The sequence below is a fragment of the Xyrauchen texanus genome, chromosome 12 (assembly GCF_025860055.1).
Source record: "Xyrauchen texanus isolate HMW12.3.18 chromosome 12, RBS_HiC_50CHRs, whole genome shotgun sequence".
Taxonomy (NCBI): Eukaryota; Metazoa; Chordata; class Actinopteri; order Cypriniformes; family Catostomidae; genus Xyrauchen; species Xyrauchen texanus.
This window is the reverse complement of record NC_068287.1, coordinates 33,046,848-33,074,527: the sequence shown is the minus strand read 5'-3', so window position 1 is coordinate 33,074,527 and position 27,680 is coordinate 33,046,848. Positions and strand designations below refer to the sequence as shown.

General features: G+C 41.4%; 3 pseudogenes; all 3 read left to right on the top strand.

The window, feature by feature from the left end:
* Nucleotides 1–28: 28 nt before the first annotated feature.
* The window catches only part of LOC127653478 (heat shock 70 kDa protein-like), a 55,202-nt pseudogene continuing 27,550 nt past the window's right edge, over nucleotides 29–27,680 (top strand).
* LOC127653474 (heat shock 70 kDa protein-like) overlaps nucleotides 5,495–27,680 on the top strand; it is a 57,173-nt pseudogene continuing 34,987 nt past the window's right edge.
* Nucleotides 5,576–27,680, top strand: part of LOC127653470 (heat shock 70 kDa protein-like) — an 81,681-nt pseudogene continuing 59,576 nt past the window's right edge.

Below are 27,680 nucleotides of genomic sequence, written 5' to 3'. Positions count from 1 at the left end.
GGATCTGTTGCTGCTGGATGTGGCTCCACTATCCCTGGGCATCGAGACAGCTGGTGGAGTCATGACTGCCCTGATTAAACGCAACACAACCATCCCCACCAAACAGACACAGACATTCACCACCTACTCCGACAACCAGCCTGGTGTCCTGATCCAGGTGTATGAGGGAGAGAGAGCCATGACAAAAGACAACAACCTGCTTGGAAAATTCGAGCTCACGGGAATTCCACCGGCACCTCGTGGAGTCCCCAGATTGAAGTGACCTTTGACATTGATGCCAATGGAATCCTGAATGTGTCAGCGGTGGACAAAAGCACCGGCAAAGAGAACAAGATCACCATCACCAATGACAAGGGCAGACTGAGCAAGGAGGAGATTGAGAGAATGGTGCAGGAAGCAGACAAGTACAAAGGAGAAGATGATCTGCAGAGAGAGAAGATTGCTGCCAAGAACTCCCTGGAGTCTTACGCCTTCAACATGAAGAACAGCGTGGAAGACGAGAACCTGAAAGGCAAGATCAGCTGAAGATGACAAGAAGAAATGTATTGAACAATGTAATCAGGCCATTAACTGGCTAGAGAACAACCAGTTGGCTGATAAGGAGGAGTACGAACATCAGCTAAAAGAACTGGAGAAAGTCTGCAACCCAATCATTACAAAGCTCTACCAGGGAGGGATGCCAGCTGGAGGCTGTGGAGCTCAGGCCCGTGCCAGTGCAGGGGCCGGTTCCCAGGGGCCCACTATTGAAGAGGTGGATTAACTGAATTTATGGACTATAAAAAGTGGTACTTGTCTGTCAGAACTCACTTTTTACAGATGAAATTGGAATGATTTATCATAAGTACCTGGTTATGCAGGAACATGACTGTGAGTGAAAGACCCTTTTTATCATTACTGTACAAATTACAAGCAAGGAACTTGTTATATGAAATTGCTGCTCTTATATTTTACTGTTCCATTATTTATTTAATTTAGAAAACTTTAATGTGATCTGTATAAAAGTGTATTCTAATGATAATCTTTTTATGGATAATGAATGCTGTTAATAAAGTTTTTTCTTTTTAATAAAATTTAGAATTTATTGTCTTTTTTTTTGTCACAGTTACTGACATTTAAAAAAATAGTTTACAGAACTCAATATTTAATAGTATAACATAAGTATTCATTTATTTAATTTTTTGTTTTTTTATTTATTTTCTTAAAATTTTCTGTCAATACCAAGTTAACAATATTTACATTGACACTTCATACAATTTTGCATTAGTTTCAATTTCCTGTAGGTGGAACATTTAAAAAGTTGTTTTATAAAAATGTGGAAAAACTGACAACAAATCAAAGTCTTAAAGGAATCGTTCACCCAAAAATGAACATTTGGTCATTTATTTACCATGATCTAGTCCCAAACCCAGTATAACTTTCTTCTGTGGGGAAAAAAGTGTTTCACAGAATGGTAAACTCAGTCACAATTCACATTCAATGTATGGATAAAAGCTGCAAGGAAAGGAAATGGTGACTGAGGCTAACATTCTGCCAAGCATCCTATTTTGTATTCCTTGAAAGAAAGACACATGGATGTGAAATGGCACAAGTGTAATAAATGACAACAGAATTTGGATTATTTTGAGAGAACTATCACTTTAATGTTGAGAACAGTATGTTGATCTCACACAGTGTCTTGAAAGTTATATATTAAGAAAGATGAGACAACTTGTGTACATTTAATGCACATTACTTGAACATTTGTAAAAAAGAAAACTTTGAATATTTTCTTGATATATTGGTGTAGTACTTTTGTGACTTTGCAAAAATGAAGACCTGCCTGGCCCAGAAAAAACCCAACTAAAAGTGTTTATATTTAATTGAACAAAGGTCGGTTATGGCTGGCGTAATATGTTTGATTACCTTCATCGTTCAGTTAAAGCCGCCCCATTGAGCAATAAGTATGTGCAATACACAGTTTAAGTCTATTTATATTATCTAACATATCCACTTCTGCATTACATACATTGCACTGTACATAATATTCTGTATTTTTGTTCTTTATATAATAGATTTGTGTTCGTTTTGCACTATACGTGTGTGTATGTGGGTATTTATTTAGGTGTGTCTGAGTGTATGTACGTATATGTATAATTATTTATTTTTATTATTCTTTTTAAAAATTTTTATTTATTATCTATGTCTTGCTGCCGTTTTTGTATTGCTGTGCACTGGAAGCTCCTGTCATCAAGACAAATTCCTTGTATGTGCAAGCATACCTGGCAATAAAGCTGATTGTGATTCTGATTCTGATTCCGATCATTCATATATTTGAATGAAAATTCGATTTCTGGAATTGTTTTCTGAAATTGTAAATATAGTTACATCTAAGCTTACTACACCTTTTAAACTCACAGATATTATTCAAATCGGTTTTAATGAACCCAGTCAGTGAATGTCATAAACTTTGTGTACATGCTAAATTAATAATTAAGACCCTTAGTGCATTCTATGTCGTGGAATATCACGATGAATCTCTCTAAGTTGTAAGAAAACTCTCAGAGTCTTGAGTTCCAGATGCCAAAATTGTAGTTTATTGAACACCAACAAACATGAGACCGGCCAGCTGTCCGTTCTGACTGTCTTAGTCCAAAACCTCCTCTTCTATACAGTTTGTTATCTGGCATTACCTCATTTCTGTGCCCCTTTGTTATTTTTGTAACCAATGGATACTATTTGCCACCATTATCTCACAGAGCCTTTTGATATCTTTTTACTGGTAGAAACTTGGCTTTAGTCTATCTTCAAGGTCCTTAGTCTCATTATTTTGTTACAGCTGGGTGCTCTTTGTGGCCTCTGCAGCATCAACACTTTTAGTAACCTCATATGCTCTCTCCTGGGTCACACAAAGGCCAGGAAACTCATATAAGTATTTTGATATATAAGAAACATACTAGAATATTGAAAAATATACTATATCTACAGATAAGTTTATTTAAATTATGCATTAGTAAAATCTTTAGCATAAGACATAAGGCGGTGTCAATGTGTGCAGTTTTTTTCCAGTGATCTCGGCTCGAGAGAAATACAGGTGAAACTCGAAAAATTAGAATATAGTGCAAAAGTTCATTAATTTCAGTAATTCAACTTAAAAGGTGAAACTAATATATTATATAGACTCATTACAAGCAAAGTAAGATATTTCAAGCCTTTATTTGATATAATTTTGATGATTATGGCTTACAGCTTATGAAAACCCCAAATTCAGAATCTCAGAAAATTAGAATATTACATGAAATCAATAAAAAAAGGATTTTAAATACAGAATTGTCAGCCCTCTAAAAGTATAATCATGCATATGTACTCAGTTCTTGGTTTGGGCCCCTTTTGCATTATTTACTGCCTCAATGCGGCGTGGCATGGATGCTATCAGCCTGTGGCACTGCTGAGGTGTTATGGAAGACCAAGATGCTTCAATAGCGGCCTTCAGCTCTTCTACATTGTTTGGTCTCATGTCTCTCGTCTTTCTCTTGGCAATGCCCCATAGATTCTCTATGGGATTCAGGTCAGGCGAGTTTGCTGGCCAATCAAGCACAGTAATACCATGGTCATTGAACCAGGTTTTGGTACTTTTGGCAGTGTGGGCAGGTGCCAAGTCCTGCTGGAAAATGAAGTCAGCATCTCCATAAAGCTTGTCTGCTGAAGGAAGCATGAAGTGCTCTAAAATGTCCCGGTAGAGCGGCTGCGTTGACTCTGGACTTAATAAAGCACAGTGGACCAACACCAGCCGATGACATGGCTCCCCAAACCAACACAGACTGTGGAAACTTCACACTGGACTTCAAGCATCTTGGATTGTGTGCCTCTCCATTCTTCCTCCAGACTCTGGGACCTTGGTTTTCAAATGAGATGGAAAATTTGCTCTCATCAGAAAAGAGGACTTTAGACCACTGAGCAACAGACCAGTTCTTTTTTTCTTTAGCCCAGGTAAGACGTTTGACATTTGAAGCCCATGTCCAGGACCCGTCTGTGTGTGGTGGCTCTTGATGCATTAACTCCAGCCTCAGTCCACTCCTTGTGAAGCTCCCCACACATTTGAATGGCCTTTTCCTGACAATCCTCTCCAGGCTACGGTCATCCCTGCTGCTTGTGCACCTTTTTCTTCCACACTTTTCCCTTCTACTTAACTTTCTATTAATGTGCTTTGATACAGCACTTGAGAACATCAACTTTTGCAATTACCTTTTGAGGCTTTCCCTCCTTGTGGAGGGTGTCAATGATGGTTTTCTGCACAACTGTCAGGTCAGCAGTCTTCCCCATGATTGTGAATTCAACTGAACCAGACTGAGAGACCATTTAAAGGCTCAGGAACCCTTTGCAGGTGTTTAGCTGATTAGAGTGTGACACTTTGAGCCTACAATACTGAACCTTTTCACAATATTCAAATTTTCTGAGATTCTGAATTTGGGGTTTTCATAAGCTGTAAGCCATAATCATCAAAATTATATCAAATAAAGGCTTGAAATATCTTACTTTGCTTGTAATGAGTCTTTATAATATATTAGTTTCACCTTTTAAGTTGAATTACTGAAATTAATGAACTTTTGCACGATATTCTAATTTTTCGAGTTTCACCTGTAAAAAGCGCACTTAATATAATGCACGTAACAGCGCCCTCTGTTGAAAATGGCGCAGAATGAAAACATGTGACGAAAACGTCTCAAATGTTCCAGAAGCATCTTTAACTTTAATTGTAATTCAACGACCTGCTCATTCTGACAGACATGTACAACATAAATAAACAACTAAATAATAATAATAATAATAATAATAATAATAATAATAATAAAGAAATCAAGAGGTTTACTCAAATGAACTATCATATTCCAGCAAAACACATTTTTATTCAGCACTATCAATGACATGGAATAAATGCGTTTGCCATTAACTAGGAACATGTTTGTTTGTTTTCACTTTTTGTGTCGTTCTTAGATTATTTCTTGATTATTAAGAACACTGTATTATTCAACGTAGATTTTACTTGGCATACAAAAACTAAATGTTATTAATTAACTATGTTAAACTTAACCTAAATATAGAACATAATTAAACCACACAACTTAGAAACAAGAGAAGGCATAAGCATGAGGATAATTAACTGGGTAGTGCTCCTTTTATTTCAAAATGCATTTCTGTGTAGCATAAAAACACAGGAAGCATTAGAGGTATTACAGAGAACACACATGATAAATGCCATCGTCGCAACTATTCAGCGTTCACGAGAAATATTCTGAATGTTTAAGGATTGCTCTCTATTTCACGGACATCTTCTGATCTCGTCACTTGTACCACATGCAGAAAACGCCAGAAAAAGCTAGAAGCGAGATAAGAGATAAGTTGTTCCGCCTTGAGGGAGTAACCGCTCGACTGTGCCGCGTTTGATTGGTCCAACTCGCGGGAGCTTTCGAGAAACTTCACGAGCAGAAGCCTGAGAATATAAAACACGAGTGAGATGCTGCTATGTCGGTATGAATCGGAACAGATCGAGTTAGTGAAGAGTTTTAGGCAACGAGCCATTAACGAACACTGAAAGAAGGGATCAAATTCAGACAAGGTAAGAAGAAAAATATTTTATCTCCCTCTATTATTTTTACCCGCTGAGTTTGGATGATTATGACAAAGGGTCGTACAATAAATCAATAACGAGCAGGAAATTTGTTGTTTGCATGTATAAAACAAAAATATAGAGTGAAATGTACTACTAATAGTACTATTATATGCCTGGACATTGATGTAAGTGATCTGAAACATACAGGCCTTATAAAGTTAATCTCATTATTCATATTAATGTGTCAAGTGGTTTTTATTGTCGTTTCAACCATATACAGTTAGTACAGCACAGCAAAACGAGACAACGTTCCTCCACCAACAAAGGACCAACACAGGACCACATGAGACAACACAACGAAATAAAATACCTATATAAAGTGCACGTGCAAACATGTGCAAAGTACAGGACAGTACACCAAATTACTGACAATGAACAGGACAATAGACACAGTGCAGCGCCGACCAGTACTCAGTAGTGCAAAAAGATGACAGTTTCTAAAAACGTAAACATAACATACTATGAGATAGTGTTCTATGCACATAGCAGTTATTGAGGTAGCAGACAGTTATAAAGTGACAATATTGTGGAATTTGCGTTTTATACATTGTATTGATTTTCCTTTTTTGTTGTTGTTGAATATAGGTAGACAATAAAAAGAAATCAAACATGTCATCTGCAAAAGGAGTTGCTATTGGAATTGATCTGGGCACCACCTACTCCTGCGTGGGGGTGTTTCAGCATGGAAAAGTGGAGATCATCAGCCAATGACCAGGGAAACAGAACAACACCCAGCTATGTTGCATTCACAGACACAGAAAGGCTCATTGGAGATGCAGCAAAAACCAGGTGGCCATGAACCCTAACAACACCGTATTTGATGCTGAAGAGGCTGATCGGCAGGAAGTTTGATGATCCAGTCGTCCAGTCTGACATGAAGCACTGGTCCTTCCAAGTCATCAGTGATGGTGGAAAGCCAAAGGCCAAAGTTGAGTACAAAGGAGAGACCAAGTCTTTCTATCCTGAGGAAATCTCCTCTATGGTACTTGTGAAGATGAAGGAGATTGCAGAGGCTTACCTGGGACAGAAAGTGACAAATGCAGTTATCACAGTTCCTGCGTATTTCAATGACTCCCAGAGGCAAGCAACTAAAGATGCTGGAGTGATTGCTGGTCTGAATGTCCTCAGAATTATCAATGAGCCCACAGCTGCAGCCATTGCCTATGGACTTGATAAAGGCAAAGCTTCAGAGCGCAGCGTCCTGATCTTTGACTTGGGTGGAGGAACCTTTGATGTCTCCATCTTGACCATTGAAGATGGCATCTTTGAGGTGAAGGCCACAGCTGGAGATACTCACCTGGGTGGGGAAGACTTTGACAACCGCATGGTGAATCACTTTGTTGATGAGTTCAAGAGGAAACACAAGAAGGACATCAGTCAGAACAAGAGGGCCCTGAGGAGGCTGCGTGCAGCTTGTGAGAGAGCCAAGAGAACACTCTCCTCCAGCTCTCAGGCAAGCATTGAGATCGACTCCCTGTATGAGGGCATTGACTTCTACACATCCATCACCAGAGCACGCCGAAGAAATGTGCTCGGACCTCTTCAGGGGAACACTTGAGCCTGTGGAGAAAGCCCTGAGAGATGCCAAGATGGACAAGTCTCAGATTCATGACATTGTTCTGGTCGGTGGATCAACAAGAATCCCTAAGATCCAGAAACTTCTGCAGGATTTCTTCAATGGGAGAGAATTGAACAAGAGCATCAACCCAGATGAGGCAGTGGCTTATGGTGCTGCAGTCCAAGCCGCCATCCTCATGGGTGACACTTCCGGAAATGTCCAGGATCTGTTGCTGCTGGATGTGGCTCCACTATCCCTGGGCATCGAGACAGCTGGTGGAGTCATGACTGCCCTGATTAAACGCAACACAACCATCCCCACCAAACAGACACAGACATTCACCACCTACTCCGACAACCAGCCCGGTGTCCTGATCCAGGTGTATGAGGGAGAGAGAGCCATGACAAAAGACAACAACCTGCTTGGAAAATTCGAGCTCACGGGAATTCCACCGGCACCTCGTGGAGTCCCCCAGATTGAAGTGACCTTTGACATTGATGCCAATGGAATCCTGAATGTGTCAGCGGTGGACAAAAGCACCGGCAAAGAGAACAAGATCACCATCACCAATGACAAGGGCAGACTGAGCAAGGAGGAGATTGAGAGAATGGTGCAGGAAGCAGACAAGTACAAAGGAGAAGATGATCTGCAGAGAGAGAAGATTGCTGCCAAGAACTCCCTGGAGTCTTACGCCTTCAACATGAAGAACAGCGTGGAAGACGAGAACCTGAAAGGCAAGATCAGCGAAGATGACAAGAAGAAATGTATTGAACAATGTAATCAGGCCATTAACTGGCTAGAGAACAACCAGTTGGCTGATAAGGAGGAGTACGAACATCAGCTAAAAGAACTGGAGAAAGTCTGCAACCCAATCATTACAAAGCTCTACCAGGGAGGGATGCCAGCTGGAGGCTGTGGAGCTCAGGCCCGTGCCAGTGCAGGGGCCGGTTCCCAGGGGCCCACTATTGAAGAGGTGGATTAACTGAATTTATGGACTATAAAAAGTGGTACTTGTCTGTCAGAACTCACTTTTTACAGATGAAATTGGAATGATTTATCATAAGTACCTGGTTATGCAGGAACATGACTGTGAGTGAAAGACCCTTTTTATCATTACTGTACAAATTACAAGCAAGGAACTTGTTATATGAAATTGCTGCTCTTATATTTTACTGTTCCATTATTTATTTAATTTAGAAAACTTTAATGTGGTCTGTATAAAAGTGTATTCTAATGATAATCTTTTTTATGGATAATGAATGCTGTTAATAAAGTTTTTTCTTTTTAATAAAATTTAGAATTTATTGTCTTTTTTTTTGTCACAGTTACGACATTTAAAAAAATAGTTTACAGAACTCAATATTTAATAGTATAACATAAGTATTCATTTATTTAATTTTTTGTTTTTTTTATTTATTTTCTTTAAATTTTCTGTCAATACCAAGTTAACAATATTTACATTGACACTTCATGCAATTTTGCATTAGTTTCAATTTCCTGTAGGTGGAACATTTAAAAAGTTGTTTTATAAAAATGTGGAAAAACTGACAACAAATCAAAGTCTTAAAGGAATCGTTCACCCAAAAATGAACATTTGGTCATTTATTTACCATGATCTAGTCCCAAACCCAGTATAACTTTCTTCTGTGGGGAAAAAAGTGTTTCACAGAATGGTAAACTCAGTCACAATTCACATTCAATGTATGGATAAAAGCTGCAAGGAAAGGAAATGGTGACTGAGGCTAACATTCTGCCAAGCATCCTATTTTGTATTCCTTGAAAGAAAGACACATGGATGTGAAATGGCACAAGTGTAATAAATGACAACAGAATTTGGATTATTTTGAGAGAACTATCACTTTAATGTTGAGAACAGTATGTTGATCTCACACAGTGTCTTGAAAGTTATATATTAAGAAAGATGAGACAACTTGTGTACATTTAATGCACATTACTTGAACATTTGTAAAAAAGAAAACTTTGAATATTTTCTTGATATATTGGTGTAGTACTTTTGTGACTTTGCAAAAATGAAGACCTGCCTGGCCCAGAAAAAACCCAACTAAAAGTGTTTATATTTAATTGAACAAAGGTCGGTTATGGCTGGCGTAATATGTTTGATTACCTTCATCGTTCAGTTAAAGCCGCCCCATTGAGCAATAAGTATGTGCAATACACAGTTTAAGTCTATTTATATTATCTAACATATCCACTTCTGCATTACATACATTGCACTGTACATAATATTCTGTATTTTTGTTCTTTATATAATAGATTTGTGATTCGTTTTGTACTATACGTGTGTGTATGTGGGTATTTATTTAGGTGTGTCTGAGTGTATGTACGTATATGTATAATTATTTATTTTTATTATTCTTTTTTAAAATTTTTTATTTATTATCTATGTCTTGCTGCCGTTTTTGTATTGCTGTGCACTGGAAGCTCCTGTCATCAAGACAAATTCCTTGTATGTGCAAGCATACCTGGCAATAAAGCTGATTGTGATTCTGATTCTGATTCCGATCATTCATATATTTGAATGAAAATTCGATTTCTGGAATTGTTTTCTGAAATTGTAAATATAGTTACATCTAAGCTTACTACACCTTTTAAACTCACAGATATTATTCAAATCGGTTATAATGAACCCAGTCAGTGAATGTCATAAACTTTGTGTACATGCTAAATTAATAATTAAGACCATTAGTGCATTCTATGTCAGGTGGAATATCACGATGAATTGTAGTTTATTGAACACCAACAAACAAACTGTCCGTTCTGACTGTCTTAGTCCAAAACCTCCTCTTCTATACAGTTTGTTATCTGGCATTACCTCATTTCTGTGCCCCTTTGTTATTTTTGTAACCAATGGATACTATTTGCCACCATTATCTCACAGAGCCTTTTGATATCTTTTTACTGGTAGAAACTTGGCTTTAGTCTATCTTCAAGGTCCTTAGTCTCATTATTTTGTTACAGCTGGGTGCTCTTTGTGGCCTCTGCAGCATCAACACTTTTAGTAACCTCATATGCTCTCTCCTGGGTCACACAAAGGCCAGGAAACTCATATAAGTATTTTGATATATAAGAAACATACTAGAATATTGAAAAATATACTATATATTCCCACCTCTGAGACTTAAAAAGTCTCACACTCTATTTCCCTCAAACCAGAGTGCAGTCACACAAGCTAGCCTGTCCCATTTCATCATGTAGCCAAAGTAGGCCACTCAGTCCACTATCCAATGCCATTTTTATGGGGCTGCACTCTGCAGAACTTGGGACCAAACCTCTCCATCCACACTTAACTAGGAAGGAGTAAAAGATCCCAGTCCTCTAGCTAGCACTGTTCCTGGGGGTGGGTGACAGAAATCAACTCATTTGTAATAAGCATGTGCATGCAAATGTGAAGCCTTGCGTGATGTAGAGTACAATTGATTATCCATTGAGTAGAAGATATATATATATATATATATGCTTTAACAAAACACTATTAAAAGTAACATAGTAATATTTATCCTTCGTTGCCAGAGGAACTCACAGACAATTCCGGTAGCCTGAGCGCTATCTGGTGGTGTGTTGGAGCAGACAGCGGGTTTTTAAACCACCAGTTGAGTCTATTTGCTCTTGCAGCCAAGCACTGAGGTGCTCGTCGCTCCTGTCTTCAAATATAGCTCTTATATGTCTTCTCTTGGCAATAACTTCACATATACATTATATGGAACCATAATCATCAAAAATGCTACTTCTATTTGGTTAGATACAGTGTACTAAAGATATACTTCACCAATAAGTAATAAGAAATTGGTTACATTGATAATAGGGAATATGTCAAAAATAACAAACAAAACACCCTCTAACTCCTTTCTTGAGATGCTACCTATTTTGTTATGTAAAATGAAAGTACAATAGTCTTGCTGTCTCCCTTACTATCAAAAACATGAGAAAAGTGTTCAAAAATAAAATTCCCCTTACATTGTTATTTTCTTGATTGCTTCTCAGTAAATCTCATCAAGTTCATCCAATCCTGGCCCAATGGTATATTGTCTGGTTGCTACACTTGTTTGCGTTGTCATCATTGATACGGCTACCATTTGCTTAGCCTCCGTTCTAGTCATAATTGATCTCAGAATGGGTATAATACAACATAACAATAATGCAAATAGGGTCAGTCCCATAACTACTATTATACCTATTTTCATTAGCCCCAACTTCCATGAACCAAAAAGATCATCAAACCATTGCCCAAACCGCTGATCTCTCCCTACATTAGATTTAACTTCCTTTCTCAGGTCATGCAGTTTCCTCATCGCCTGGGTAAAAGTTCCTTCTGGGGATGTATTATTTGGTATGTATGTATATACAGCAATCTAAATCTAAACCTAATCACATTATTATTAAAAAACATTTCATCATCTAAATGCCATATTACTGCACAATTGCCCTTAAATTGTCCTACATTCGTTTTTCCTTTAGTTTTGTTAAAGCATTCATACTCCAGTTGACAATTTATTTTATATGATAATGTGCTTTCTTTTTCTCATTATCCACACGTATTTGTCTAATTTTCTGCCTTCATCTCCCCACCCTATCATCTTATAATATTTATCATATTCCGGATGACCCAAGAATGCCAAACATTCTGCTGGGCAGTACACTGTTCTCCCTGTTTTACCACAATTTTTTGGCATAATACTCAGCTAATGCTTATAATCATACTGATTTGGGACTACTACAAATTTTTCAATGGAGTGGGTGAGCACATTACACAGTTTGTCATTTTTGCTTGCTTAGCTGTATATCTGGCCCATTTATACCAGTCATTTTGATTTGCATATTGTAATAGTTCCTCTGTTCCTGCTGACTCTATGGGTTCCATATCATTTTCTAAATTTATTTGCTTTTTCAGTCTTTGGGTGATTATTTTGACAGGTGTCTTTTGAGGCCGATTCTTCGGTTTGTTCTGCTTAGCCAAATTGCTTATCCAGATTCTTTGCTTTTCGGGTTCACCTTTGTTTAGTGATCCAGGCGTTCAGCTTCTTTCTGATTTCTCGTGCTATGTTATCTAGTCTCTGCTCATTCGGGGAATAATATTGAAGGTCTGAGATGTCAATTGTAGGAAATTCATCATACCATAGTCGTTGTGACAGTCCTTCACCTGGAGAGTCTGGGCCTTCCTTGATCGCCTGTCCGGTAGGCCCTGTATAGGAGGCAATACCTGTCCCAAATATGTTAGTAACAGCATCATCAACACTAATACCTCCTTGAGCTTCCATTCTTTCTCCATGTGCCACAACTCTTCCTCGAACAACTGCGCTTGTTGGCCTGTTTCATTTCCTTCAGTTGCTTCTGAATCTGTTTCAGCAGGACGATCACTTTCTTCTTGTCTTTCTCCTTCTTCACCTTCTTGGTCCTGTTCCTCTGTGACATGTACTTCCGTCTCACTTTCTATGCTTTCCTGCTCTACTGCGGCACTTCAATCCCTTTTTCTGCCGCAGCGTGCTCTTCCCCTACTTTCGCTTGTCCTTCTACTTCCTCTTCTCTTTCCTCAGATTCTGTAGCCGGTTCCTGCTGATCTTCTTCTTCCTCGGGTTCTTAGTTTTGTGCTTGCTGCTCTTCTTTGTCTGAATCTTGCCTCGTATTCATCGTTGGGAAGTCCATATTCATAGTTTCTTCAATACAGTCCGTCAAGTGCTCTGTACTTTCTTAATTCACATTCTGGAGTATTTTGTTTTAGGTCAGCTTCATTGGAAAGGCCATCCAAGATCCCCAAGGCTGATTGTAGGGAACCCACTCTGCAGTATGCTTTCTTAGAATTGTTCATCTGGTGATCCTGGTCCTTCTTGGGACGTTTCTCTGGTAGGCCCCATCATTGGGGGCAACACTTGTCCCAAGTATGTCAGTAATAACATCCATATTAATATGTCTTTCTTATTCATTGGTATTGTAGGCCGCAATTGTTTTCCACCTTCTCTCCTTCAGCGGGTCATCCTGTCCTAACTTGCTTCAATGATGGCAACAGCATGACTATTTCATTTTATATATATAAAGAACACTGTAATCACCTCATATGGTTACATGTTTTATATTAACTAACAATCATTACTTTCTGCATTCATTTGATTAATATATTAAATGATTTCCCTTATTAGAGTCATTTGCTACACACACATTTGTTGCATCTCATTTCTAGCACTAAATAACACATGGGTCCTCTGCCTCCTCCAGGCAGGAGCCAGGCATAGCCTGACTTTGTTCCAATTAAAAACATTAGATCATCCCTTTAGTATCTATACACAACATTTTTCATGGTCATTCACAGAAAGGGTCATTCACAAAAAGGCTATAATTCTCCACAGAGGAGGTAAACTACCACAGGTGTTCCTTATCTTAAAACTCCCTACTCATTCACTTATCACATACATTTCATTTCCTCCTGTTTCCCAAGGACTCTCAATGTCTGTATCACATTAATTAATTTTCCCTGCAAGCTAAGCTGTTTTTCATAGTTTCAGACTATATCAGAGTAATTCAGAGTATTAAATCAATAAAATAATTATCAAATATATAACATATCATTGGAGGAATCAATTTCCTCCCAGTTTGGTCTTTCTGTTGCATTGGGCCATTTACATTGATCAGTACTTCATCTGGTTTTTTATTTAATCAATGGTAACACACAATATTATATTATTCCCCTCTCACAAATTGTTGTTTCAATTATTATACCAATTGTAGCCAACCCTGCACCCTATTTCTTAATTAATTCCATTTATATTGTTACAAACAAACAAGACAAGCAATCTTAATCTTTAGTCACCACCATGTATCTTTTCCATTCTTCATTACTTTTACAATGTATATGAGTTCAATTAAAGCATAAGTAAAAGTAATAAATCATCTTCCAGTCTAAATTCATTATCATACAAACATTCCCCATGTTTGTTTAATACTTCTATAAAATGTCAAGCACTCCTTTGTCTGCAACGGTTCTCAAAACTTTACCCCCAAAACCAATCTATAAATAATCCTCTACACAGGGTATGATCCCCTGACAACACAGTGACAGAATGCTTAGTATTTAACACTGTGATAAGTTATTTTAGTAAAGTGGTTATTAAAATGCTGTCGGGTTCAGTGGAACTTTTAAATTTTTTGAGCAGGTCTCTTCTAGACCTCCCTTTTGATGCTTCTGATCTAAGAGCATTCATCCACTTCCTTAAACCCCTTTCAAACCTTCTTAGTCAGGTCTCCAGGGCGGTGGCCCTGCTTTGTTGCTAACCTTTTATGCCATTGTCAAGTCTTACCCGTCATTGGGTCGTCACCTCTTGCCACTGGTCTTGATGCTGCTCAGTCCTCAATCCTTAATAATTTGGTATCAGTAAACAGATATTTTCTTTTTCAGGGAGTATCACCAGAGAACCGACACAGCCAATGGAACATCTACAAATGCTTAAATATGGAGACAATTCAAAACATGGTTAAATTCAAAAAGCATTATTAAAAATTCATCAATCTATTAAAATTGTCCAAAGTAAAAGTAAAATATGCTAAAATTGAACTCATTTATAGATAATTAATTTCCATTCAGGTTTTATTTCTGCTACTTCAGCAAATGTTACACAAAACTATGTATCATGGTGGGACTAACATCAGAACAAAGCCTCTCAAGCTTCTAGGAAGCTTAATTAAAAACATCACCTCAATTCAATAATAGTCTCTAGATAGTTTTTGAACCTACATTTATTCTTTCAGATGAATTTTCAACTTAATCTCTTTTCTTTAGTATAAACCCTTAACTTTAGATTGCCCTCTTAATATATAAAATCTTTAATCATTGATGAGGAGAGCTGTTTGAACTCCTTCATATCACTCTATCTAACATTATTGTCAAGGCACATCATTTTACATATAAAAATAAAATCAAACCAAAATAAAATGAAATAAAACACTTATGAATATTTCTTCAAATTCTGCTCTTGTGTTTCTGTTTCAAGCAGACACTTATCAATTTTAGACTGAGAGTGAGGAGTGGGGCATTACACTGTTTCACAATAATACATTTAATTTATTCTTCAACAGTAAAAATAGTGATATTTATAATAACTGATTATATTAACTGCTTTCAAACTTTCTCATCTCACACCATTTAAAAACAAAACTACTCTCATCAAAAACTACTCTCATCTTACTTTCTTCTGTCCATTCAAACAACATACAAATAACCTTCTAATCTTTAATAAAACAGAACACAATGTCTTTTTCGACATTCTCTATATAATCAATACAACTTATGTTTAGCCTTCTGTTCATGCAGAGCTTTACATTTACAACACCTATCTTATTATTAATATATTATAATCCCTTTTTATTATTAAGTAATAATTTATTATTACTACTTTCTCCATTTCTTACACTTTCTCAGGTGAAGGAACTTCCATTCTATCTAATAAAATAATATAAATCAAGTTTTTAAACTAACAGAAAAGTAAAAGATTAAACAGAATAAAGTCTTAAAGACAAACATATCTAAAAACATATCTCTTTTCTTGTGTTTTGAAATAATTGCTCAGTAAGATACACTACGTACTTTTAATTTCTCATGACTCTTACATTATTTATTTATTTATTTATTTTTTTATCCAAATGTTTCATCATCTTTTAACAGTTATCACTATTATACCTCTAAAATTACACTTTCATGTATTAACTATGGCAAACTAAAATAGTAGTAATAGAAATAGACACTCAATCAGCACTTTATAGCACACACTAAGCTCCTTTTTTTTTTTTTCTTTATTATGAGGGTACTCTCTGGAAAATTTGGGGAGTAACCAATCCAATAGGTAACTCTATAACTTTGCCACATGTTTGTAATATTTACTCTTCAAATCAATAAATCAGTGGTTAGCTGCTGGATTTAAATTTAGACCCTCAGAACAATTTAGACACGGGCATTAAACCCCATTGATGGCATTCTGGAAAATCATAAAGTGATCGTATAAGACTGAAATAAACTTTTCCAGAGAAATTTTAATCCACATTATAAATGGCAAATCAATAATGATTACCAGCAGTAATGAGCGCAGGAGGATATATCAGATCAGTCACATCATTTTCAGTCTTCTTTGTGTCCTGATTTCCTCCTGCAGCATTAGTAACTTCTATAAAATCATCTTTCTCAGCCGTCTGCAATGGTGAGAAACTAGTTCCAGAATGAGTTAGTGAAACAACACACATAATGATGACAAAAGAAACACAGAATAGACACATGAATATGAACTTATTAACATTCATATATGAGGAAGTTATGATGTTCAATTTAATCTTAACCTTTCTCCATGGGCTTCACCCGCCCCAAAGACTAATTTTTAAATGATCCAAATCATTCTTAAATTTATGTTCCTTTAATTTTAGTCTCAAATGCAGCTTCTCAGTGTATCCACGATCAACCAAGACCTATTCTGTGTATACCAAACAAAAAATAAATAAAATAAAAATAAAATATCTATCTATCTGCTTTCTATCTTTTTCTAAAGTCGGGGCCCCTTTCTGTCTGTCTGAAGACATCAAGAGAGGCCTGTTTCCCCTCAAAGTCATCCTCAATGCCCTCATCAGACAGTCCCTAACAAAAATAAAAAATCTCTGCCTATCTTTTGTTGGTTGATCAAGTTTACACCGATAACGCTGCACTCACATTTAAATTGTTCTCCAGACATTTTTAAAATCATAGAAAAATCAAAAACAACTTTCTTGTGTTTAATTTAATAATGTTAAAATAGTATTCTCTCATAAACTGGACCAGACAGAACATAAAATGGACACATGAATGTGAAGTTTTCACATTTAAGGTTTAACTGCATAAGATACAAAATATAATTTTCTTATTTTATCATATCTTTGGTCCTCTTTTGCCATTTGCTTTAATATAACAACACTTATCTTAAATACAACCTTGGTTTAAAATCCAATTACTTATTTGACTTTAGTTTAGCGCAATACACTAGACTCAAAGCTTTATTGTTTGTCCAGATAATGTGATTTCCCAAATGCAATTCAATCACTTTAAAGTTATCACTTTTTTATAATCTAAATATTCTTACTCATCACTTTGATATAAAAGGAGTTATGATCTGACACATGTCCATTCAACAGCTGCTCCTTCAGTTTAGTTAATCTTACATCAGGCTTCCTTCATGGCATGAAAAGAACAGCCCAAGAATAAACATTGTCCAGTCCGCTAAGGGTTAACTTTTTGATTTCATGCACATTTTTGTTTTAAAGCTATTTGTTTGTTTATACTGTATTATATTTATCCTTATACACACACACACACACACACACACACACACTTACACAGACATATCATTGGTTTTCATTCTACAATCATAATATTTATTAAGTGCCCTCTTTGTTTTTAATCATCAGATCTCTTCTGCCTCTTATATTGATGAAAATAGTCTAAATAGATTTTCATTTATGTAAATTTCATACATACTCCTCATTAGTTATGCAGCAAAGGATCAACCTCTCTATCTTGATTGATATTTATTGGGCTCATATAACATACACTTCCATACGCAATCACACTTCAGTCATACTTCCCATACTTTCAAACACAGATACTCTCACAAACACAGAAACTTTCACACTTTTTACAAACACAAGGCCTTTATAAACACAGAGCTCTCAAAAAATATTATACTAAAACAAACCTATTACTTCTGCCCCTCCTTTTGCTCTCCTCTTTTTATCCCTCTCTCTCCTTTATTTCCATAAAAAAACACTCATTATTTACAGTGGTTGATCGCTATATCTGTTAATTATTTTTATATTAAAACTCATGTACTTCCACCCACAGCTGTCACATCCATTTTGGGTCTCTGTTCAAGACAATTTCTACATTGGTGCTAATTCTCCTTTACTCTCCCTTTTAAATATCACCTTAACATTTTTGACTGTATTTAATTTGTTCATAACTCCAGAAATGATCACTCATTCCCTGTGTTTCTATTATTCATCTTTTTAATTCTATATCTTTTCTTCTCTCAGTTAGTCTCCTCTCAAATTCAGTAACAGCTTATTTCCACATTATGATTTCTGTTTCATGAGGAAAACTGAGACAAGGAAAAAAAGTCTCTCTGTTTCTGTGCATGCTCACAGCCCTCCCTTTACAGCTCCCTATTCTCGCTCTAGCAGCCCCTCCCCTACAGCTCTTCACAGCACTTAGTCTCTAGCGTACTGTATGAGAGAGAAATGTTACCTGCTGCAATTTCTTTCCAGTCAACAAACGGCCATTCTTGTTCTATTTCTCCTAAATTCACCACTTCAGTTAAGGTTCTCATTAACTCCTTTTTACAGTTAATTTTCTCTTCTGCCCTGCGTAATCTATGTACTCTGATTCTTTCCAAAAATGATCGCTTCCCTTTGACACTATCAGTTTATTCTCCAATTCTCTCTCCCACTCTTCAGATCTGCATTGATCTCCAACTTTACAAAACTTGCTTGTCTCTGCATTTTTCTCTAGTCTTGTTCACTGTAATGGAAAACTTTTTGCCTTTTCTTTATCTTTTTCCCAATTATTCTATTTTTTTTTTCTCTTCTGAATCTCCCCTTCCCCTCACTCACAGAGCTGTCCGTTCAGCTGACCAGTGAGTGAGAGCAAGGCAGGGAGTTATCAGAGAAGCAGGTGCCATTTTGCGTCTTTATACTTTTTCAACAATTGTTTTATTCAATTCACTGTTTCAATTAGTTTTCCACTTTTACTCTCATTTAGCATTTCCTGCTTAGTGCACCTGATTCTCTGTATTATTCTGCCTTTGCACACAATACATCATCAACATTGCAATCATGCATTTGAATAAACACAACAACAGCGCATTTAGTACCGCAAGCACACATGCACCAACAACATAGTTAGTCATGCACATTATTCATTATCTCAAACATGCACACATAGTTCAACAATTCCCAGTTTTCTGCACAGTCCGGGTTCCGTCAAACACTGCAATAAATAACTTAATCTAACACCTGGAGGAATTTTGCGCGAATTTTCACTTCTCCACCCGTGTTAGGATTTTCACCTGTACAGGATTTTCAGCCACTCTTCTGGCAAAACCTTGAATAAATGCACCTAACCGGGAATTTTCACGCGCGTCGCTTCTCGACTCACCCCCAGGCTTTTTCTACCTTCTTCAAATAAACTTTCTTAAACTCTCTTTAAACAATCCCACCCCTATTTTTGAAATCTGGAACTCGCCTCTATTTTAGCCAATTAGTTCAAATTATTCTATGTCCGGACTGGCAAAAGTCTTAGGGAAGCCACTTACTGGGACTCGCTACCACAGATCACACAAAAACACCTTAAGCAAAGATGCTTACCTCAGTTTCTGGCGCCGGTGTTTCTGTGCGATTCGTGCAAGCCGTCCCACCAGCGACCTCTGCCCCTTGACCTCAATGCCAGCCCCACGAGTTGGGCGCCAAAGATATGTCGTGGAATATCACGATGAATCTCTCTAAGTTGTAAGAAAACTCTCAGAGTCTTGAGTTCCAGATGCCAAAATTGTAGTTTATTGAACACCAACAAACATGAGACCGGCCAGCTGTCCGTTCTGACTGTCTTAGTCCAAAACCTCCTCTTCTATACAGTTTGTTATCTGGCATTACCTCATTTCTGTGCCCCTTTGTTATTTTTGTAACCAATGGATACTATTTGCCACCATTATCTCACAGAGCCTTTTGATATCTTTTTACTGGTAGAAACTTGGCTTTAGTCTATCTTCAAGGTCCTTAGTCTCATTATTTTGTTACAGCTGGGTGCTCTTTGTGGCCTCTGCAGCATCAACACTTTTAGTAACCTCATATGCTCTCTCCTGGGTCACACAAAGGCCAGGAAACTCATATAAGTATTTTGATATATAAGAAACATACTAGAATATTGAAAAATATACTATATCTACAGATAAGTTTATTTAAATTATGCATTAGTAAAATCTTTAGCATAAGACATAAGACGGTGTCAATGTGTGCAGTTTTTTTCCAGTGATCTCGGCTCGAGAGAAATACAGGTGAAACTTCGAAAAATTAGAATATCGTGCAAAAGTTCATTAATTTCAGTAATTCAACTTAAAAGGTGAAACTAATATATTATATAGACTCATTACAAGCAAAGATATTTCAAGCCTTTATTTGATATAATTTTGATGATTATGGCTTACAGCTTATGAAAACGTATCGGTTACCTAACGTAACCTCGGTTCTCTCTAGATGAAGGAGCGAGTATTGCGTAAGCTAGCTTACGCTACGGGAAAGATTCATCTTTTCTGAGATATTGAAGCCAAAAAATTATCCTTAATTTTTGTATCCATTGTCAACGCAGTCGCGGCAGCTGCAGACCTTGAGCGGGCTAGCTAGCGAGCTCATAGGTTGCTCTGTGGCAACTGCTGCAGCCTATAGACGAGCTTGGGCGAACTTCGCATCCAATGAGAGGCGTCCACGCGCTCTCTGCATCAAAGCCCGCCAAAATGGGCGTGACTAGAGTGCATATAAGCGTAGTTCAGTAGGCTGGAACCCTGGTTTTCATTGACTGAAGCGAAAAGTAGCTCAGTGGCGCGAGCACGGCCGGCTACGCCAATACTGTTCCCTCATCTAGAGAGAACCGAGGTTACGTTAGGTAACCGATCACGTTCTCTTACGAGAGGTTCTCTCGTATTGCGTAAGCTAGCTTACGCTACGGGAACCCATTGTCAGCGCCGTCGCGCCAAGCATCCACTGTATGAGCCCCAGGGAATTAAGGGGGGACCCGGGGAGCCCTTATGAGTGGGGAAATAATATTTGGCCGGCAAGAATGTGGGTCATTGATTGTGTAATACATAAGCACATAGTAGGACCGGGAGCGACAGAGCGGCGGTGCCGGTCTGTGTGGAATGTGTCCCATCAGTGCAGCTCACCAGGGGAGCTGTAGCGTGATTAAACCGCTAGTAGTTTTGCCTGCAGAGCGGGCACTTCCATATTGTAAAATCTGACAAAGGTGGAGGGGAAGTCCATCCCGCTGCCACACATATGTCGTGAATGGAAATTCCGCTGGACCATGCCCACGAGGATGCCATGCCTCTAGTGGAGTGAGCACTAATGCCCAACGGGCATGGCAGGTCTTTTGACGCGTATGCAGCAGCAATAGCGTCCACTATCCATCTAGATAGTGTCTGTTTCGAGGCGGCGAGACCTTTGGTGCGCCCTCCGAGCGAAACGAAAAGCTGCTCGGAGCGTCTGAAAGCAGCGGAGCGCGCAGTATACATTCTCAGTGCTCTGACCGGGCAAAGGAGATTGGCGTCGCGTTCAGCTATCCGGTGCTGGCAGCGCCGATAGGGAAATGACCTGTGCTCTGAAAGGAGTACCGATCACCTTGGGAACATAGCCGTGTCTAGGCTTTAAAATGACCTTGGAGTCACTTGGTCCAAACTCAAGACACGCAGCGCTGACAGACAGCGCGTGAAGGTCTCCCACACGTTTGACTGATGACAGGGCAGTCAGAAAAACGGTTTTGAGTGAAAGGTATTTCAAATCCACGGATTGAAGTGGTTCGAAAGGGGGCTTTCATAGTTTCGAGAACTATAGAAAGATCCCAGATAGGAACCGATGGGAGCGCGGCGGTTCATCCTTCTAGCTCCCCTGAGGAAGCGGATGACCAGCTCGTTTTTACCCCATGACTGGCCGTGCAGGGGTTCAGCGAGCACGCAGCGGCCGCCACATACACTTTGAGCGTGGATGGGGATCTGCCCTTATCCAGCAGCTCTTGTAGAAATACGAGCAGCGACGACACCCCACATGTCCGCGGGTCCAGGTCTCTGTCGGTGCACCATTTTGAGAACACAGACCATTTTGACGCATAGAGTCTTCTCGTGGAAGGGGCTCTAGCCTGTATGATGGTGTTTATTACTCCTTCTGGCAGAGCGACGGGTAGTCGTTGATCACCCACGCATGCAGCCCCCAGCGCTCTGGATTGTGCCGCGAGCTTGAGAGAGGAGATCTGCTCTCACTGGGATGGGCCACGGCGCTGTCAGTGACAGCTGCGTAAGCTCCGGGAACCATGTCTGATTCTCCCAACGCGGGGCTATGAGGAGCACCGAGTGACGCGTTTCCTGATCCTCTGCATTACCTGTGGCAATAGCGAGGCGGGAGGGAAGGCGTAAGCGGGCGTCTGGGCCAGTCCTGGGCCAGCGCGTCCTCGCTTTTGAGAAAAATATTGGGCAGTGAGAGTTCTCTTTGGACGCAAAGAGGTCTATCTCTGCTCTGCCGAATAGGTGCCATAGCGTCTGGACTGTTTGAGCGTGCAGGGACCATTCCCCTGGGGGAATATTGTCTCTGGACAGTCTGTCGGGCCGTCGTTCAAGTGGCCTGGCGCGTCGCGTCGCCCTCAGCGGCGCAGGTGGCACTGGGACCAACTCAGTATGCGTTTAGGTCAGATGGAAGAGGTTCCTGGATCTGACACCGCCCTGGCGGTTTAGGTAGGATACCACAGATCTGTTGTCCGAGCGGACCAGGGCGTGGTGACCCTGAATGACCGGGAGAAAGCGCCGCGGCGTACTCGACCGCTACATTTCCAGACAATTTATGTGAAGGAGCTTTTCCTGAACTGACCATAGGCCGAAAACCGGAGAGCCCTCGCGAGACCGCGCCCCAACCCGTGTTGGACGCGTCTGTCGAGATGACTTTTCGGCGAGATACAGCTCCCATTGTCACTCCCGCTGATACCATTCGGCCACTGTCCAGGGCTGCAGAGCTGATATACAGGTCTGAGTCACCTTGATGGGCTGGCGGCCTGTGGCCCAAACCCGGCGAGGCAGCGGGTGTTTAGCCAATGCTGAAGCGAGCGCATGTGCAGTAAACCCAGCTGAAGTACTGCTGCGGCTGAGGCCATGTAACCTAGCACTCTCTGGAATTTCTTCAGAGGCGTGAGGCTGTTCATCTGAAAAGATGCGGCTAGTCGCTGAACACGGCGTGCGCGCTGTGTAGATAAGCGAGCCGTCATTGCCACGGAGTCTAGTTCTATTCCCAGGAAGGAAATGGTCTGACTGGGCTGTAGTGAGCTCTTGGTCCAATTGACTGCAAGACCCAAACTGTTCAGATGGCTGAGGAGAACTGCTCTGTGAGACAGAAGCTCCATATGTGACTGAGCCATAATCAGCCAGTCCTCCAAATAGTTCAGAATTCGCAAACCCTGACTCCGCAGGGGTGCGGCGCCGCATCCATGCACTTCGTGAAAGTACGAGGTGCTAAGGACAGGCCGAGCGGAAGGACGGTGTATTGATAAACCTGGCCGTCGAAGGCGAATCTCAAGAATGGCCTGTGACGGGGATTTATCTGAATCTGAAAGTATGCATCTTTCAGATCGAGAGAAATAAACCAGTCCCCTGGCGCACATGCGCGAGGAGTTTCCTGATTGTAAGCATTTTGAACGGTCTTTTTGCAAGCACCTTGTTCAAAACCCTGAGATCTAATATGGGTCTGAGGCCGCCGTCTTTCTTGGGAACAAGAAAATAATGGCTGTAAAGCCCGACTTCGCTCAGAGAGGGTGGCACTTTTCTATGGCCCTTTTGCACAGAAGGCTTGCTATTTCTGAACGAAGCATGCACGCTGCTTCCGTGTTCACAGTGGTTTCGAGCCAGCTCTGAAGCGAGGGGCGGCGATCGAACTGTAGCAAATAGCCCTGTTGTATTGTGCTTAACACCCACTTGGATATCCCTGGAATAGCTTCCCACGCTTTGAAGCGTAACGCTAGAGGGTGAATGGCCAATTCGCTCTGATTGCCGCACACAGAGCGCTGAACAAAATGTGTGAGCGCGTTTAGTGTGTTCATGCATGATTGCTCGCAGACAGCATGAACAGGCTGTTTTGTGAGTGACTTCCGATTGGAATGAATGGGGAAAGAGTCACATCTGTTACGTGATGCGCAAGCATGGGACTTACACACAGAGGAATGGTTGCTGGCCGTGTAACAGAGCGGGCAGAGAATGGGCGTGCGCACGCATTTGTGGGCGCATTTATTGACTCTAGCGCTCGGCGGTTCGTAACCGCTTTATGTGAGCGTGCTCTGGTGGGGACCACGAGACATGCAGTGCTTGTGTGCAGAAGTGAACACTGGATTGTGGGCACATTTTCTACACATAGGGCTGGTCGTGTGACAGAGCGGACAGAGAATGGGCGCGCGCACGCATTTGTGAGCGCCTTCATTGACTCTGGCGCTTCGAGCGGTTCAGTAACCGCTTTATGAGAGCGTGCTCTGATAGGGGCACGGGATGTGTTATGCTTGTGTGTAGGGGCGAACACTGGGTTGTGGGCACTTTTTCTACACATAAGACATGTTTGCTCTTTACAAGATTTATTTGGGTCGCCGTGAAAGCGGCGTTTGAGTGCAGAGCAAGCGGGCAGTGTCACCGGCTTGTTGGCTGCTAAATTCACCACTGTAGTAGCCTGAGAGAAGGGGACTGACAGGGGGCAAAGCTTTGACGGTGGTCCGGCCGCGGCGGGACTGAGCCGTCGTTTGTTCAACACAGTTAGGAAGACTTCGGCTGCTCGGGTTTCAGCGTTACCTTAGATCGAGGCCCGCGGAGCGGCGGTCTCGCGGCGGCTGTCTGGCGCTGATCGAGGCGGCGCCCTGTCGCCGCTGAGAAGTCTGAGATTGTTGAACTGGGCGCTGTGAAGAGGCTCGTGCAGGAGGCTGATCACGTGGCGGCCTGCAGAGGAGCTAGCGCGCGCGGCAGGAAGAAGGTTCATGGCTTGGGTGGCTTTCTGGACTTCTGAGAAGCGGTCAACAATGCCACTCACCGCGGAGCCGAAGAGACCGGTCGGAGAAGCGGTGCGTTGAGGAACGTGGAGCGCTCTGCTTCTCCCATGTCGGCTAGTGTTAGCCATAAGTGTCTCTCGGTCACAGTCAGCGAGGCCATGCACTTCCCTAGAGCTTGGGCTGCAGCTTTGGTAGCGAAGGGCTGAGGTCTGTCGTGCTTAGTAGATCAGTAACAGCCTCTGGGTGCCTGCCTTTCTCATCCCACTCCGAAGAAGGTCTGCTTGTAGGATCTGTAAAGCGGCCATTGAGTGCAGAGCAGATCGCGGCTTGGCGGAAGTCGCTCTGCAGGCCTTAGGCGGGAGCACAGGCTTGGAGCGCCATCTCGCGGAGGGCGGACAAAGGCGTGCTGCTACCGAGTCCTCGACCGGGGGATGGAGGAGTAGCCTCTCTCAGTGGCGCCGTCCACCGGCGCGAGAGGTGGAGGCGTGTGAAGCGGGTCCTGGCTGAAAAAGGGCGTTCCACGACTTTGCAAGCTCCGTATGTAATTCCGGCAGGAAGGGAGCAGCCGGGCGCGGGTGTAGAGCGGCGATGGCTTTGAAGAAAGCAGCCGTCGAGTCTGTTGGGTGCCTGCTCAGAGGCGGTGACCACTCGAGCCCGAGGCGGTCGGCGGCCTGTGTGAGGAGCGTGTTAACTCCCGCCGACTCCGGCGCGGGTCCTGCTGGATTCCTGGGCCGAGGAGGAGGCTTGGGAGCCTGTCCACTCCTCGCTGTCGAAGCCATGATGGAACAGCGGCCCTTATCCTCCGCTCGTCATCCGAGATGGCAGCAGTCGCGGCCGCTCGGCGGCAACTGCGGCGTCCGAGGCGGGGAGGGTGAGCGATGCTTTCGAGGAGAGGCTCGGCGAGGCAGTCGCTTCAACCACAGTTTCCGGCAGCCTTTGTGGCGGCTTCTTCCTCTTGCGGCTGAGGGTAAAGCGGCTGGCGGTTTCTGCTTTGACCGCTCGAGTCGAGCCCGCAGGGTCGACATCGGTAGCTCCTCACAGAAATCGCATCCGCCCTCAGTGAGGGCGAGCTCTGCGTGCCCCAGTCCCAGGCAGAGGCGCCAGATGATGTGGCGGTCTCCTGTGCTGAGAAGGGCCTGACATGAGGCGCAAGTGGAGCGAGGCATCTTGAAAAAGAGCGCTTCGTACTCTTTTGTGAATAGTTTGTGAGAACTAGCTTGCTGAATAAAAGGATACGTCGTCGGATGGCGTAGCTTCGCAGGATGGCTGAAGGTGGCTGAGGCGGCCGGCTTCTTCTAGCGCTGTCCACGCTTGCTAGATGCCCCTCGAGCGGCGACGCGGCTTCCAGGTCAGCGATGCGGAGAGCTTCGCTGAAGAGATGAAAATCAGGGTTCCAGCCTACGAACTACGCTTATATGCACTCTAGTCACGCCCATTTTGGCGGGCTTTGATGCAGTGAGCGCGGACGCCTCTCATTGGATCGCGAGTTAAGCCCAAGCTCGTCTATAGGCTGCAGCAGTTGCCACAGAGCAACCTATGAGCTCGCTAGCTAGCCCGCTCAAGGTCTGCAGCTGCCGCACTGCGTTGACAATGGATACAAAAATTAAGGATAATTTTTTGGCTTCAATATCTCAGAAAAGATGAATCTTTCCGTAGCGTAAGCTAGCTTACATATCTGAGAGAACCTCTCGTAAGAGAACCCCAAATTCAGAATCTCAGAAAATTAGAATATTACATGAAATCAATAAAAAAAAAGGATTCTAAATACAGAAATGTCGGCCCTCTAAAAGTATAATCATGCATATGTACTCAGTTCTTGGTTTGGGCCCCTTTTGCATTATTTACTGCCTCAATGCGGCGTGGCATGGATGCTATCAGCCTGTGGCACTGCTGAGGTGTTATGGAAGACCAAGATGCTTCAATAGCGGCCTTCAGCTCTTCTACATTGTTTGGTCTCATGTCTCTCGTCTTTCTCTTGGCAATGCCCCATAGATTCTCTATGGGGTTCAGGTCAGGCGAGTTTGCTGGCCAATCAAGCACAGTAATACCATGGTCATTGAACCAGGTTTTGGTACTTTTGGCAGTGTGGGCAGGTGCCAAGTCCTGCTGGAAAATGAAGTCAGCATCTCCATAAAGCTTGTCTGCTGAAGGAAGCATGAAGTGCTCTAAAATGTCCCGGTAGACGGCTGCATTGACTCTGGACTTAATAAAGCACAGTGGACCAACACCAGCCGATGACATGGCTCCCCAAACCAACACAGACTGTGGAAACTTCACACTGGACATCAAGCATCTTGGATTGTGTGCCTCTCCATTCTTCCTCCAGACTCTGGGACCTTGGTTTCCAAATGAGATGCAAAATTTGCTCTCATCAGAAAAGAGGACTTTAGACCACTGAGCAACAGACCAGTTCTTTTTTTCTTTAGCCCAGGTAAGACGTTTGACATTTGAAGCCCATGTCCAGGACCCGTCTGTGTGTGGTGGCTCTTGATGCATTAACTCCAGCCTCAGTCCACTCCTTGTGAAGCTCCCCACACATTTGAATGGCCTTTTCCTGACAATCCTCTCCAGGCTACGGTCATCCCTGCTGCTTGTGCACCTTTTTCTTCCACACTTTTCCCTTCTACTTAACTTTCTATTAATGTGCTTTGATACAGCACTTTGAGAACATCCAACTTCTTTTGCAATTA